Consider the following 16,303-nt stretch of genomic DNA (forward strand, 5'->3'; position numbering starts at 1 on the left):
GTTGGCCTTTTCCGGCACCTTTCTCTATATACGTCCTTGATGGCAGGTAGGCTGGTGTGGTGATGAATTGGACAGTTTTGACAACCTGCTGCAGAGCCTTCCAGTTCACCGCAGTGCAGTTTCCGTACCAAGCAGAGATGCCACATGTTAGATTGCTCTCTACTGTGCTCTGTAGAATGTCCTGAGTATTGATGTACATAGTTGAGGTGTTGGCGAGCTTTCCTGATCATGTAGGGTGTGTTCTGGGACCATGTGAGTTTGTGCAAGATGTACACTCCCAGGAGTTTGAATTTGCTTGCAGTTTCCAATGTAAAGAAAGGTGTGAGCAGTTCGAGCCTCACCCTAATTAAGGAGAAATAGGGTCTTTGTAGCAAGGACACAGAATCCTGTGGCCTGGAACACTCCTGGTCCAATCACTGACATTTAATAGATTAGGTCATTATTTAGAGATGGATGACAAAGAGATCTGCATCATTCTTGCCACAGTGGGCGTCAACAACTGCTAAGGTGATCACAGTCTAATTATTGCACTAGTAGCCACATCAACCTAGCTCCAAAACACCAGCATCAATGGAAGCACTGCTTCAGTAAGTTCATTGTCATTGCTTTTAAGGAGCACACAAAGACAGCCCTTTTTATTCAGTTTCACACCGAATACAGACTGATAATTCCCTGTGTATGGAATCAGGATCAAAATCAGGCTCAATATCACTGGCATATGTCATGAACGTGCAAGGTAGTCTCCCTGAAGTCTGCCATAATTGGTACCTATGAGAAAACTTCTGACTTCTCTGACGAGAAGAAGCAAGGTTGGATTAATGAGAATTATCAGGAGATCAAGAAACCATTTAATTGTCAACAGAAGTTTACCTGGATGCTGGACGGATTGGAGAGAATGATTTACGAAGAGATGTGAGTGAGCTAACGCTTTCTCTTTGGAGTGAAGGAGGATGAAAAGTGACTTGATACAGGTGTATAAAGGTGATAAGATGCATAGTTATAGCAGACAGTCAGAGACATTTTTCCCAGGGTGGAAGTAACCAGTAGCAGGGCCACACTTTAAAGGTGATTGGAGGAAAATATAGGGAGAATGTCAGTATTTTGCAGAGAGCGCTGGGTGCAGATGCATCAAAGACATTTCAGAGATGTTTAAATAGGCCCATGGATGAAGTAATAACGGAGAGCTATGTGGGATGGAGGGTTTACAGAGAAAATCAAGAGAATCCAGGTCACAGTGCCTCAAATACACATCCAAGTTATTTTTAAATGTGACAGGAGTTTCTGGCTCACTCGCAAATTTGAACTAGACCAGAACTACCTCCTGGCTGGAACAAAAAAGCTTTCTCCCCACCTCCCCTCCCCCAAGTATCTCTACTAAATTCTTTAAATGAAGCCCCCTTTTGGATTAAAGCATTTCTGCAATGAGAAATATTCTTGCTCTTAAATCCATCTGAGTCAGTGCATCTCGTTTCAGGTCGCCCCAGCTTCTTCTGTTCCAAAGCAAACACAACTCGGCTATCCAATCTTTCCTCTTTGCTTAAAATTTGCAGTTCCGATAATATCCATCCCAAAATTGCCTTGTGTTTTGAATGATATTCATATTTTTGAAAACATGATTCTGATTCTTTCAATATACCTGAAGATGTACTGAGTTAGGTGGGCTGATATTTGATCTGAATTTACAGAAAATAAAAGGCATTTTAATTAAATGCATCTATAGGGAAAATACAATTAAAATATTAATAAAGTTTCCATTTAGTTGAATGGACTAAGATAAGAAATGTTGCTAATTGCTTGATGTCTTTAATTCCTGGAAGGAGGGAGTAAGATATTCTAGAAAGCTGTCACCACTATTTTTGTTAATTGTTGCAAGCTACCCTATTGTAATTTACACAATTTAATTAGCATTTGCAATGAGTTCATTTGAATAGTACTTTATAATTGGAAAGAAAAATCGTTTTTGAAAAAGCAGCTCAACAAGCAGAAATAACTTATTTGATCTTTATTAATCCAAAGCACCTTGCTAATAAACCATATAAAATTGTAAGTCACATGCCAGAGTTCAGTTGTTTGGACTCTTTGAACGTATTTTATAATGCCCTACTCCAATAGTGCAGAGTTCAAAGTTCATGGTAAATTTGTTATCAATGTACCTATATGTCACTGGGTTCATTTACTTGCAGGCGTTCACAGTAGAGCAAAGAAATATAATAGAATCAATGAAAAACTACAAAGAAAGAAAGACTGGCAAGCAACCAAAGTACAAAAGGAGGCAAGCTGTGTAAATGAATAAAGGAAGAAAGCTGAGTGCATGAGTTGTAGAGTCCTTGAAAGTGAGTCCATATCCGTGGAACCAGATCAGAGTTGAGGTGAGTGAAGTTATCCATGCTGGTTCAGGAGCCTGATGGCTGAAGGGTAATTCCACTGCTCTCTGCTTCTCACCCATTACTTATATTACAATCATTCAACTCTTTTAAATCGGTGAGTCCTGCAGTCAATACCGAAGATTAATGCTCGATCGTCAATCGAGAGTGCAGAAGTCGAGGCCCAATGGGCCCAGAAGTCTTGGGTCTGAGAGTCTGTGACTCGTTTGGAGAAGACAAAGGCCTGGTGACTGCGAGTGCACTAGAGGTGGAGGCTTGGAGGTGGTCTGTCCTGGGGTTGGAGGAATGTGTGTACGAGTGGCTGAGAGGGGGGGAGGATAGGGGCTTGTTTTGCTGTTGTTCTTGTTGCTTGTGTTGATCTGCTAAATATCGTGGGCATGCTATGTTCACACCGGAATGTGTGGCAACACGTGTGGGCTGCCACTAGCATATCCATTGGTTATGTTGGCTATTGGGGCAATTGAACTTTCCACTGTATGTGTCGATGTACATCTGATAGATAAAGGAATCTGAATTTGAATGTACAGTAAATCCCTAAGAATTACTAATACGAGGGGTGATTGATAAGTTCGTGGCCTAAGGTAGAAGGAGTCCATTTTAGCACATCTATTTTTCCTACATTTACACACTTAGTCCAGCAGTCATGGAGCATACAGATCTCTTCTTTGTAAAAGTCAGTTTCTTGCATCTCCAGAAGTGGTCCACAGCAGGGGTGATTGATAAGCTCGTGTCCTAAGCAAGAAGGAGATGAGTTATTAACCTCAAACTTTCTTCATTTTCATTCAGAGTTGAACTGCATGTGCATGTAACGAGAGCTGTATAACTCATCTCCTTGTACCTTAGGCCAGGAACTTATCAATCACCCCTGCTGTGGACTACCTGGAGATCCAAGACGCTCTCATTACATGCACGTGCAGTTCAACTCCGAGTGAAAATGCAGAAAGTTTGAAGTTAATAACTCATCTCCTTCTACCTTAGGCCACAAACTTATCAATCACGCCTGCTGTGGACCCCTTCTACAAAGAAGGGATCCGTATGCTCCACAACCGCTGGACTAAGTGTGTAATTGTAGGAGGGGACGATGTTGAAAAATAAATGTGCTAGGTTTTCTAAAATTGACTCCTTCTACCTTAGGCCACAAACTTATCAATCACCCCCCATTAGCTTCTTTTAAACACTTTATTCTATGTTCTCTTATTGTTTTCAGCATCAGAATCAGAATCAAAATCAGGTTTAATATCACCGGCATATGTTGTAAAATTTGTTGTTCTGCAGCAGCAGTACATTGCAATACATAATAATAAGAACTGTAATTTACAGTAAGCATATAGATTATAGAAGTTAAATTTATACTATTTTATTATAACTTTAATATATTTAAGTTTGTTGTCCGTTCATCCTGTTTACAGTTACTGTTCCATAATTTTGCTAAGCGTGCCCACAGAAAGAGAATCTCAGTGTTGTTATGTGGTGACATGTATGTACTCTGGTCATAAATTTTACTTTGAACTTTAAACTTTATATTAAATAAATAGTGAAAAAAGAGAAAAAATATAGTGCGGCAGTGTTCATGGGTTCAATGTCCTTTCCAAAATCTGATGACTGAGTGAAGGAAGCTGTTCCTGAATTATTGAGTGTGTGCCTTCAGGCTCCTGTACCTCCTAGTTGATGGTAGCAATGAGAAGAGGGCATGTCCTGGGTGATGGGGGTCCCTGATGATTTTCGCTGCCTTTTTGAGGTATCACTCTTTGAAGATGTCCTGGATGTTGGGCTGGCTAGTGTCCATGATGGAGCTGACTGAGTTCACAATTCCAACAGCTTATTTCGATCCTGTGCAATGACCCTTCCATATCAGATGGTGATGCAGCCAGTTAGAATAATCTGTACTTCTTCAATGCACTGCATGAATGATATGCAAGACAATCTTTTTGCTATTCCTCTGTACATGGGGCAATAATAAAGCAATTAATTTGCTTGTTATGTGCCATATCATCTGACATGGGTGATCATGGTCTTTCCATCACCATGATTGTTCACAGCAGATTTCTCTACAGAAGTGGTTTGCCATTTCTGTTTTCTGGGCAGTGTCTTTACAAGACAGGTGACCCCAGTCATTATCAATACACTTCAGAGATTGTCTGCCTGGTGTTAGTGGGGCATAACCAGGATTTGTGCTGTACACCAGCTGCTCATCCACCACCTTCTCCCATGGCTTCATGTGACCCTGATGGAGGGGGGGAACTAAGCAGGTGCTACACCTTGTCCAAGGGTCACCTGCAGGCTGGTGAAGGGAAGGAGCACCTTACACCTTCTTTTGTAGGGACGTCTCTCCACCCCGACACCCAAATAAACCCATGCCATTTCCAAGTCCTTATTCCTGCAGCACGACAATAAATGGCGAGCTCGAATGGTATGCCCTTTAAATAAAGAAGCAGTTGTTAAAAGGTGAATTTGAGTTCTGTAATGGCGTCTCAACAGCTTGTTGTTTTTCAGTTTCATTGTTTGCCGGCTGAAGTCAAACAGTTCTGTCAGGCCCTGACCTGATGCTGATGAGAAGATCCTGAGGAGACAGATCGGAGCTCCTTCCTCCGTTTGCAAGGAATGACTACGCACTCCCAGTGCACGTGCTCTAGGTTGACCGCCTTCTCCACGCTGGCCAGGAATTTCCCAGGAATGAGTGGGGAAGTTCCAGTCTAAATGAGTGAGGACTGGAAAAATATCACTGGTAATCAGGAATATATGGCTGACTTGATTAGCCATGGAATTACCGAATGTAATCTTCTTAACCAGCTAAAGTAAGATAAAAATTAGTTACAGCATTATGGGAAAAAAGCTAATGAATGCAACATTTCAACATTAATAAGCATATCAATAATTAGTAGTTTGTCTTTTCTATTTCTTGCTTCTGTACTGCGTTTGAAATCTTCCTTGAGTGTCAAATGCCTTAGGATATTCTTCATTACTTTTTCAACATTCTCTTCTAGTTACTCATGTATACTTTAATAAATTGGGAACTTTCTGCATCCCTTGGAGTTTAGTTCCTCCCCACCCACCCTCCCTGGCCCCTAGCACCCTCCTGGCCTCCTCTACATAAAACCATAAGACATAGTAGTAGAATTAGGCCATTTGGCTCAGTGAGTCTGCTCCACCATTCCATTATGGCTGATTTATTATCCCTCTCAACTCCATTTTCCTGCCTTCTCCCTATAATCTTTCACACCCTGACTAATCAAGAACCTTTCAACCTCCACTTTAAATACACCCAGTGACTTGGCCTCCACAGCAGTCAATGGCAGTGAATTCCACAGATTCACCATCCTCTGGCCAAAGAAATTCCTCCTCACGTTCGTTCTAAAAGTGCAACCAAGTGCAGACAGAGTGACTGCTTCAGAGAGTTTCCCAGGCTTACCCCCAAAGCACCTGTGGCCGGTCTGCAACAGCCATCCCAATCTCCCTGTTACATTTCACTTCAATTGCCCATTCTCACAGACACCTGTCGATCCTCAACTTTCGACACTGCGCGGATGAGACCCAATGTAAACTGGAGAAAAAAAACACGTCATGTTCCACCTGTGTAGTCTGCAACCTAACTATCATAATCATAGAGCTTTTCAATTTTATCAAGTCTTCCCTCAGGGGATAGCTTCCTTCCTATCCACTCTCCTTCCCATCTGCCTCAAATCCTCCCATGTGTATCCCTTTTTTACTCAAACCCTTCCTGTCAAGCCAGCAACTCCATCACCATCTTTGTCCCTTCTCCCTCCTGGTTCCACCCATCTACTACGCACATTGCTAACAGCCGCTCCACAGGCACACTTCCCTTATCTGGTTCTGCTTCCATCTGCAATTCACTTCAACCTAATACTTCCTATCATTACCTATTTTATTTATCAGTGTTCTGATAACTCCTGTCCATAGATGCTCCCTGATCTGCTGAGTTCCACCAGCATTTTATGTGAGTTGTTTATCAGAGTCCAGGACTGCTGGTTCTTTGTGTTCCTGCTTATTCCCCCTTTGCCTGCAAAGATGCTTCCTAAAATGCTGAGCTCCTCTAAGTGCTCTGGCTCCTCCTGTATCACGATGTGTGCAGGATATCTTTTGAACTACAACCACCAATCTTGATAGTACAGGGTAATGTTAATTATGGCTCTCAGAAAGGAAGAATGTCAATAAAGTGCCTCTCTTACCAGGCAGGAGATGGGTATTTGATTAGGATCTTTTTTTAAAAAAAAACACATTCCAACATATTATTTCCACCTTGGGTGAACTGAAGACTTCAAGAGTATCTTTTTTTCAACAGTATCACTAAAGAGAGGAGCTTCTGTGTTTGCAGGTCTTACAAGGAGAAAGGGAGATGGGTTACAATTGGCATCAACCTTGAATTTTTCATCTTTATCTGTGCTCTACCAGATTCAGTATTAACCATACAAACACATAAGCACTACAGTTCAGCTTGAGTGGAGGACATCATTACAATATAGTAAGGTATTTCAGTTATCTGATCTTTTGAAAGCCCAAAATGAGAACGTGGTGGAGGTTAACCATCTATGATCATATTGCACCATTTCAATCCAATAGCAGACGACAGCAGCAATATATCTACTCCGGGGAATTTGACTGAAATGTGTTCAACTGGCATTGCGACTAAGCTGAAAATTTAAAGCAGCATATATAACGTATTACGAAACAAGCTCCAGCTCCCCCTTCAACATTCAGTGGTCACTTCGTTAGGTACACTGCTCATAATGTAAGTATCTAATCCCAGCCAATCATGGGGCAGCAACCCAATGCATAAAAGCATGCAGATGTGGTCAAGAGGTTCAGTTGTTGTTCGGACCAAACATCAGACTTGGGAAGAAATGTGATCTAAGTGACTTTGATAGATGCTGCCTGGCCTGCTAAGTTCATCTAGAATTTTGTGTGTGTTGCTTGGATTTACAGTGTCTGCAGATTTTCATGTGTTGACTGTTGGTGCCAGGCTTAATGTCTCAGAAATGGCTGATCTCCTGTGATTGTCACACACAACAGTCGCTAGACACTACAGAGAATAGGACGAAAAACAAAAAAAAATCCAAAGAGCAGCAGTTTTGTTAATGAGAGAGGTCAGAGGAGAATGGCTGAAAGGAAGGAGACAGTAACTCAAATAACCATGTATTACAACAATTGTGTGCAGAAGAGCAGCTCTGATGTACACCTCGTCGAACTTGAAGTGGATAAGCTATGGCAGCAGAAAACCGTGAAATACAATCAGTGGCCACTGTACTGTGTAAAGATCTTACGCACTCTAGCTATATATACAGCATATGCATATGACTTTTGCGCAGTACTGTATGGTCAATAGACAAAGCAATTTAGCTGAAAAGTTAATGCATCAATCTTGGATTTCTGCATTATTAGCGGAATAAATAATAAAACAAGTTTCAGCTCTGTCATATATAAAACTATTGATCTCTGGCATATTACTTACAAATTTGTCTGGTTTAATAACACAGATGATTTAATTAATAAAGATCAAAACAAAGCAGCCATTTGTTGCTGCTAAGCTTCTGGTTCTCAGTTATTTTATAGCCATTTTCAGAAGATTGCTTAACATCCTGTTGATTTTAAATTGCAGTTGGCCCTTACAAAACATCTGCCGGTTCACAATGTGCAATGTGTGAGCTTATAAGCAAACAAAATCTTGACAGTCACAGCCAAGCACTTCAACTCAATGGTCTTACTTTGCATTTCAGCAGTGTCAACAGTTAAGTTTTTGACAGAAAGTCTGCGGGAGAACATTGAATTCTGTTTTCCTTATTGCATTCCTCCATTGCTGCTTACTTCCAATAGATTCTTCAGCAGACACTCTCCTGATGAAAGGTTGCTGAGGCCCAGCTGATACCATCGAGCCCATGTGATTCTTGACAAAATTATACATAGGCGGATTTCCACACTGATGAAATTGTTCAAAACTTGGCTGAGGAAGTTAAATATCTGCAGAACCAGCAAATAACCCACATGAGATAAATTGTTCGACTACTTTCATTATTACTCTAACAGTTCAAAATATTGGTTATTATTTCTAGATTTCATTGCAATGAGTAACCTATATCACCTGCTGTTATTTTTGGTCTCGAACAAGGAATCCTTCAATTTCTAGAATAAGAGTAGATTATATATCTACACTCAGTGGCCACTTTATCAGGTACACTAGTACACCTGATCATTGATGCAAATATCTAATCAAAGTTACAGGTAAATTTATTATTAAAGTACATATATATCACCGTATACAACCTGAGATTCATTTCCTTGAGGTCATACTCAATAAATCCATATCATTATCCTAATAGACTCAATGAAAGACCGCACCAACTGGGTGTTCAACCAGTGTGCAAAAGGCAACAAACTGTGCAAATGCAAAAAGAAAGAAATAATAATAATAATAAATAAGCAATAAATATCAAGAACATGAAATGAAGAGTTCTTGAAAGTGAGTTCATAGGCTGTAGGAACATTTCAGCGATGAGGCAAGAGAAACTGAGTGAAGTAGTTAAAAACCTGATGGTTGAGGGGTAATAACTGTTCCTGGATGCATGACTTGGGTACTGGAGGTATCTGATGATGGATGCTGTTTTCCTGTGACAAAATTGCTCAATGGTGGGAAGAACTTTGCCTGTGAAGGATTGGGCCATATCCACTATTTTTTGTAGGATTTTCCATTCAAGGGCTTTGGTGTTTCCATACCAGGCTGTGACGCAGCCAATCAATACAACTGATTCAGTTGTTGTTCAGACTTAATACCAGAATGGGGAAGAAATGTGATCAAAGTGACACATGGAAAGGTTGATTGTTGGTGGCAGACAGGGAAGATTTGAGTATTTCAGAAACTACTGATCTCCTGGGATTTTCACTCACAACCGTCTCTAGTGTTTACAGAGTATTGCATCCAGTGAGCAGCAGTTCTCTGGGTGGAAACGCCTTGTTAATGAGAGAGGTCGGAGGAGAATGGCCAGACTGGTTCAAGCTGACAGGAACTCAAATAGCCATGAGTTACAACAATGGTGTGCAGAAGAGCATCTCTGAACACACAAGTTGAACCTTCAAGTGGATGGGCTACAGCAGCAGAAGATAACAAACACAAATTCAATGGCTACTTTATTAGGTACAGGAGGTAACGGTAACTAACAAAGTGGTCACTGAGTGCATTCTCCAAGTAAGATTTATACAATACTTTTGCAATAGTATGCAATAGATAATGACTGATGAATTATTCAAAAAATTAAATTGAGTCTGAACTGACATTCTTCAATATACATTCTGTAAATAAAATTGACGTAGCTGGGTTTTCATTGAGGTGATAGGATGACATCAGATGGATTTCAGTAGACTTCCGAAGCAAAGGGAGTTACAAACATGCTTATAATCTGCATATGTGACTTTTATAAACAAAAGAGATTCTGCAGATGCTGAAAATGCAAAATAACGCACACAAAATAGTGGAGGAACTCATGAGGGTCCCGGCCTGAAGTGTCGACTGTTTATTCTTTTCCATAGATTCTGCCTGACCTGCTGAGTTCTTCTGGCATTTTGTGCGTGTTGCTTTTTGAATGTACATGTAAATTTTATTACTTCCAGGTGAGAATGATTTTCATCTTCTTTACCTGGAAGTAGTAACAGGGGCATCACATCACTTGAAGTGATAATGTCAGCATCATTCTTTTAAAACAGTTTATTAGATTCATAAACTCTTGGGCTTCAGCCGCATCTGGGGGTCAATTTTAACCACATTTCGATGACAACCTCCGCCATCTTCATGATGGATGATGTCTAATCTGGTGGCATATGTACTCAACTCCCGTCATCCGTCCCTCCTGATTGGTTAGTCCTCACCAATAGGTTTCTGCTGTCCAACCTTATTGAAAATGGTATTCCAGTTCTTACATAGAGCGAGACCTTTGCTTCTGTTGAAATGCTTACTCTCTAGTCTTATTTCAATGCCTTATTTCAGTTCTCCAGGTGGACTCAAAAGCCAATGGCACAGCACAGTAGTTTATTAGACTAATTTTGGTGATATAAAAAGGTAGGAATCAGTTGAACATTTAACACTTTTAAAATAAAAACAGGAAAAAGCTGGACAAACTCAATAGATCAGCCAAAATCCGTGGCAAGAGAAACAGCTAACATTTCATGTTTGGGACTGGGAAAGAGAGTAAAAAACAATTGGATTTTAGGTAGCAGAGAAGATGAGAGAGGGGAATGTGTGGAACAAAGGAAATACCTCTGCTAGGGTGAGATTGTAATGTGGGGCAGTTAAAGCCAGATTAAGCTTCTTTATTTTCGAAAATCAGCCCAGATAAAAACCTCTAATTCTGACTAACACCAAATGTACTGAATGTAATTTGCATACTCCTACCAGTTTACTGAGTTTTTCTATATATTTCACAAGATAAATTGTGAAATATATTTTCAAATTGCACTTGATCTACAACTTACTTTTGGAATTTGATGTGCTTGTAAAACTATTTTAAAAAAGTCATTCTTCTTCAGACTTTCCAGCCATTTGAACTGCACAAGCAGGAGAGTGAGGGTGAATTTATCGAGCGTACTCCCTGTAGATACTGTGAACGCCGTGGAGAAAAATCAATCTAAATTGAAATGTTTTAACCACATAAGTGAACTCTGGAAATACGTAATGAGTTAGTGTAGGGAGCTATGGCTCAAGGTGATGTATTAGACTTTAACACCTTTTATTTGGGTTGTGCCATAATATGTAAAGGCAGGGGTTTTATGCTGGAACAGTATAAAAAGCGACAGGCCGCAGCTAGGGGACTGCATATGTTCCAGCCAGCCAATCAGGAGAGGACATATTTTGGGCACCACAGTAGTGTGATGGTTAGTGCAAAGCTATTGCAGTTTGTCACGTTCCAGAGTTTGGAGTTCCATTCCAGTGCCATTCTGTAGGTCCTCCCCATGGAATGCGTAGGTTTTCTCTGGGTCCTCCAGTTTCCTCCCACAGTCCTAAGACCTACCAGGTAGGTTAATTGGTCATTGGTCCTATGATTCGGTTTTGTCAGAGGTTCCTAGGGCAGTGTGGCTTGAAGAAACGGAAGGACCTACTCCGCACTGTATCACTAAATAAAATAAGTAAACTAAATAGATAATTCCACCCTCACTGTGCTAGCAAGGAACAGGTTTCTCTTTAGAGCTGAATATCTTCATGAGGTGGGTGTCAAGGAATCCAGTACAAATGACACCAGAATTCAAGATTTGAAGCTCCAGCCTTAGGTGTTTAGGAGCACAAATTAATGGTCAAGAAATAAATTAAATGTGAGAATTCTGCAAATCTGAGAGAGCAAACAGAAATAATGGAAATACTCAGCAATGAAGTGACATTCAAAGTGGACAATTATACTTTGGAAATTTATTTCTCTTTGTTTTTACTTATCTACCTGGTCACGAAGAAATGTTTTGTTCTCTTTCTGAGATATAAAAAAAAACCTTTATTAATGTTGCCACCAGCACCAGTAGCCCCACAAAATTTGCAAAAGATTAATTTTGTACTTTTTTACAAATATCGATTTAGTCAAAGTGAAATGAAAAATCCCATGTTTCTGGATTAAGGTTCATCCCATAGATTTGTCATTTTCCAAATTCCCACCACCAAGCAGTTTCTCAATACGAATAAGTCTTATCAATGTGCCAATGGATTTCAAAGAAACTGAGGTACCATGAAGACATTCTGTCTTGGGAAAGCCTAAGTGACATTAAAACAATGAAAGCATATAAAGTATTGCAATGTGATTAGCATCACTTACTCAGTTCTGTGGGGAATCCACTGCAATAACTTAGATCACCTTGACCTCGGCAGTTTTCATACTATGAAAACTAGAAATAGTTCCCCAAATTAAATATTATCTCAATGCATCAGCCAGAATTTGATTTTCATCTCACAGTGGGTTACAAATTTTTGTAAGGAGTTAAGTGGTGGCAGCTCAAGATCCCGGATTCATCAGTAAGGACCTACATCGCCCAGAACGTATCCTCTTCTTATTACTGCCAACAAGGAAGAGGTGTAGGAGCCTGAAGACCCACACTCAAAGATTCAGCAACAGCTTCTTCCCGTGTCGGCTGATTTCTGAACAGTCCATTTATCATGAATATGGCCTAATTATTCCTTTTTTTGCACTGTTTATTTATTTTGTAATTAATAGTAATTTTATGTCTTTGCACTGTACCGCTGCTGCAAGACTATTTTTATATTGAATGAACTTCGATAATGTACAAGATACTTAGAATTGTTGCATGGTAAGAGAGTAAATCTATAATATGAAAAACTGTAATCAGAATCCAAATCAGGTTTATTATCTCCGGCATGTATTGTGAGATTTGTTAACTTAGCAGCAGCAGTTCAATGCAATACATAACACATCAGAGAAAAAAAAATAAACAAGTAAATCAATTACAGTATACATATATTGAATAGATTAAAAATCGTGCAAAAAAAAGAAAGAACATATATTTAAAAAGTGTGGTAGTGTTTAAAGATTCAATGTCCATTTAGGAATTGGATGGCAGAGGGGAAGAAGCTGTTCCTGAATCGCTGAGTGTGTGCCTTCAGGTTTCTGTACCTCCTACCTGATGGTAACACTGAGAAAAGGGCATGCCCTGTGTGCTGGAGGTCCTTAATAATGGACGCTGCCTTTCTGAGACAGCGCTCCTTGAAGATGTCCTGGGTACTTTGTAGGCTAGTGTCCAAGATGGAGCTGACTAGATTTACAAACCTCTGCGGCTTCTTTTGGTCCTCTGCAGTAGCCCCCCCACCCCCGCCCCACCCCATACCAGACAATGATGCAGCCTGTCAGAATGCTCTCCCTGGTACACCTATGGAAGTCTTTGAGCTTTGAGTTTGTTTGTTGACATACCAAATCTCTTCAAACTCCTAATGAAGTATAGTTGCTGTCCTGTCTTCTTTATAACTGCATCACTATGTTGGGACAGGTTAGATCCTCTGAGATCTTAACACCGAGGAACTTGAAACTGATCACTCTCTCTACTTCTAATCCCTCTATGAGGATTAGTATGTGTTACTTCATCTTACCCTTCCAGAAGTCCACGATCAGCTCTTTCGTCTCACTGACGTTGAGTGCAAGTTTGTTGCTGCGACACCACTCCACTAGTTGGCATATCTCGCTCCTGTATGTCCTCTTGCCTTCATCTGAGACTCTACCAACAATGTTTGTATCATCAGCAAATTTATAGATGGTATTTGAGCTATGCCTAGCCACACAGTCATGGAGATAGAGAGAGTAGAGCAGTGGGCTAAGCACACACCCTTGAGGTGCACCAGCGTTGATCGTCAGTGAGGAGGAGATGTTATCACCAATCCACACAGACTATATGGTCTTCCGGTTAGGAAGTTGAGAATCCAATTGCAGAGGGAGGTACAGAATCTCATTCGTGCTCTCCACAGTGGGAGCATAATGCTTAAATATCGGGTAAATAGCTACAAATTCCACTTTGTGGGAACCCATGATCCTGGATTAAGGTTCATCTCATGCATTTGGTATTTTCCAGGTTCAATCCCAACCATCATGGAGTCCCTCAGTACCAATAAGTCTTACTGGTTCTGGGACGCTAATACAGCACAGGGTGTCAGAGTGCAAAGTTCAATTCTAGCACGTCTGTAAGGAGTTTGTATGTTCTCCCCACAGTCCAAGGACGTCCTGGTTAGGAGGTTAATTGTAAATTGTAAATTGTCCCGTAATTAGGTTAGGGTTAAATTGATTGCTTGCGGTGCAGCTAAAGAGCCGGAAGTGCCTATTCATGCTGTATCTCTTAGAAAATATTAAAAAAATCTGCCAATGGATTTTAAAGGGAGTCTTGTATCATAAAATATTATTTCTTGGGAAAACATAGGGCCTTTAGTGCCCACAATCAACTTCCATTGCTTTCTTGGGAGGTCAAAGTAACATGAATGGGAGTAGGGTTAGGTACATTTCTGGAGTTTAGGTGTCATGCCCTCGTGGCCATTGAGTTAGAAAGAAATATTGAGGCAGTGAGGTTGTCAAGGTCTTGGCCAGATTTGCAAGGTAGGATAACCCTCCAAATCCCCACCATCACTCACCAAACTATTCAAACTTATGTCTGTAGCTCTGGGCCAAGTAAAACCACTTTCAGCTCTGCCCAGTGTGAATCATCATGCTCTGAGTAAAAGGAAATAAGCACTGAGATAATGATAAACTCTATATCAGAGTTGAGAATGGAACCAATATGAAATAAGCAGACAATTACTCTTAAAAACCTTTACATTTAATTGTTCCTGTATCATTCAGAAAAACTGTATTTGAATTAATTTTATAATATTCATATTGTATAAATTATTTTCTTACTAGGAAAATGTCTTCTCATTGAATTTTGCTTCTGTTCCGATTTATATAAAGATAGCTCAAGGATGCACTGAAACATTCAACTGTGTACAGTACACATTGACAGACAGCAATACAAGTCTAAGTATCTTTCTGTTTATAATTTGCACAAAGATCAGCACTTTCATTGTAAATGTAACAAACCTGATGGTATAGACGAGAATCATGAACACGTACTCCCTCAGAGCTGGCACTAATTTTCACTGCCCTTAAGACTGCTGCATAATTCAAGTAACACTTTCATTCAAACTGTCATAGTCAGGTTTAGATCAGAACATCAGGAATTATTTTCCTAAATGGCTAATCAAAACAAAAAGGTGCCACTGCTGTGGAAAACATTCAATAATCCTAGCATTATTCTAAAGCACAGGGTTCTCTCATTATCTTGGGAAACATTTATCTCAATTCAACAAAGAACAGAGTAATTCAAAATTCATATCTTTGCAAGCACTGCAATATAGCTCCACAACTGCTTAGCAAAATAGTACCAGTAAGAATTTAAAGAAATATGAAGCCTGTAAAGCACTATGGAGATGCAGGCATTATTACTATTTCATCTGAGCAGGAGCTAGCAACCAGAAAAGTGAATCAAATCCAGTTAGAACAGACTGTAGGAACAGATTGAAAGAACTAGCAATTAGGCCCCTTTCTCTGACTTCTTCCAACAGACTAGCAATATTTTCCCCTTCAAGTCCAATTGTCTCATTGAATTGTGACAGCTCACTGCTTTAACACTTTTTCTTCACTCTGTCATTTTTATTTTGCCAATTACTTTTTGTCCTCTGACTACCCACTTTCTCCTGAATTAATATCAAGCCCTTCACTTTGAACCACTCCTGCAAGTCTTCCCTTAACCTTCATCAGGAGAGAATTATTTTCTTCTGTCCTATTCTTTCATTCCTGCTTCCATTCTTGAGGTGGCTCTGCAAGGAATCAGGTATGCTACTGTAATTCCCTGTTCAAAGTGTGAACTGTGGAAGAGGGCAAACTTAGTTTTGGATTCCTTCTGGACAAGTAATCTTCTGATACTCCATGCCAGAATCTTTCAAATGGAAAAATCTAGGGACCACACTCCTGACTGTGGAATTGTGGTCTATCATGAAGGCATCTGTCTCTTTCAGATTGCTGAAAGAATTGCTGCCTGCTCTGCAGCTCAGTGTTTGCTGAAAGGTAATTGGTGGGTGAATATACGGAAGGGGAGCCAGACCATCAAATGGTTCTCATCTGCAATCCGACAAAAATCTCCTTCTCATCTCAGGGACAAGAAGTTAGGAAGTTGCAGATGCTTGAAAATAAACTTTAATAAAATATCTCTATTTACTCTCACAGAATTGCAAAGGCGGTGTGATAAAGTTTCCAGAGCTCATGAATAAAATAGGACATTATCCTGCAAGAATGAAGGATTTCTCACAGGTAGATGTCATCACACACACACACACTGTTATTTCTTTACGGCTTCAAATGAATCCCAAGCTGCTTGTGTGCCTTGAGTGGGCTATCAGTCATATGTGG

The sequence above is a fragment of the Hemitrygon akajei genome, chromosome 2 (assembly GCF_048418815.1).
Source record: "Hemitrygon akajei chromosome 2, sHemAka1.3, whole genome shotgun sequence".
Lineage (NCBI taxonomy): Eukaryota > Metazoa > Chordata > Chondrichthyes > Myliobatiformes > Dasyatidae > Hemitrygon > Hemitrygon akajei.